Source organism: Chrysochloris asiatica, unplaced genomic scaffold (genome assembly GCF_000296735.1).
Source record: "Chrysochloris asiatica unplaced genomic scaffold, ChrAsi1.0 scaffold00451, whole genome shotgun sequence".
Classification (NCBI taxonomy): Eukaryota; Metazoa; Chordata; class Mammalia; order Afrosoricida; family Chrysochloridae; genus Chrysochloris; species Chrysochloris asiatica.
Window position 1 is genome coordinate 861,298 of NW_006408969.1, and position 1,243 is coordinate 862,540.

Below are 1,243 nucleotides of genomic sequence, written 5' to 3' on the forward strand. Positions count from 1 at the left end.
TGGGGGACCAGGATAGTCTTGTGTGTCTTGGTCATCATTGATTTTCCTCCCAAATGCCCTACTTTGTGCAGTTCCTGTTGGAATGGGTGGAAGATAAAGGTCAGTTGTATCTGCTAATAATGTCATCACAACTCCAATAGCCAAACCCGCCTGTCGCCATCCCCTTTCCTTCTTCCCCTAAAAAGCCCCATGTGGAATCTCACTCTTAAAAAGCTGGAATCACATGAAGGGTCTGCACACATTAGGTGGCAGGAAAGGAAACATTGGCAACGAATTCCTCTTTGGAGTAAATATTAAGACGTCTTGTAACGACAATGTTTTAGAGCATGCTTCCTCTTCGTTTCTAATTTCTTGAACTGAGTGGTAGTCTTCAGTAGATGAAGAACTGATGTCAGCCTGCCAGGTACCGTAATTTATTCTCTCCTATTATATATCCAGTAGGACAGTGAGACTGCTTCCTTGAAAACTTGTAGTCCAGTATCAGTTACTTCCTGTTTTTAATCCTTTAAAAGACCACTACAAATCAGTGTAAGGGTTTTTCTGGTAATTACTCACAGCACTTTGTTAAAGTTTGCAATTTCTGCAACCGTTTAATAATACTTTTCTGTGAAGACACCTTGCTAAGTTAACTATAATATTCACTGACTAGATGTGATGTGAATGGGGATGTTAGAAAAGTGTGCATTGAAGTTCTGTATTCATAATAGCTGTAGCCCTTATTTTAAGAAGAGAATTCCATACTAAAACTAGGAACAGAAGTTGAGGTATTTCTCCATGTTTGCAAAAGTGGATCATTATTTGTTTGACTGTCATAGCAAGAAGAATTATAGCAATCTGTCATATTTTCCCTGAAAGCGGGCAAGCCTATTTATTGGAATATTCTCAGTCGTCTTCCCTTTGGAGTATACCAAGTCATGTATTTGGAGTTCCCTGGGGTTTTTGCTCCTTGTAAAAAGTTAGGTTTGGGGTTGGGATTAGGTGGTATGAGATGTTAACTTCTGACTGGCCAGGGCCCCCATTCCCGAAGGATGTTGAACATTGAATCTTCCCTTTATAATTGATTCTAATTCCTCTTTCCAAGTTGAATGACTCATTTTTTTTCCTTGTTTTTGTTTAAATTGGTGCTCTAAAACTTCCAGGACCCTTTACTCTCAGTTGTCAAATTTTGATAAAACGTGTGCCATTTGGTAAGAGAAAGTAGGTCTTAATGTCTGCCAGAACACAACTTATATGCCTTATTGGC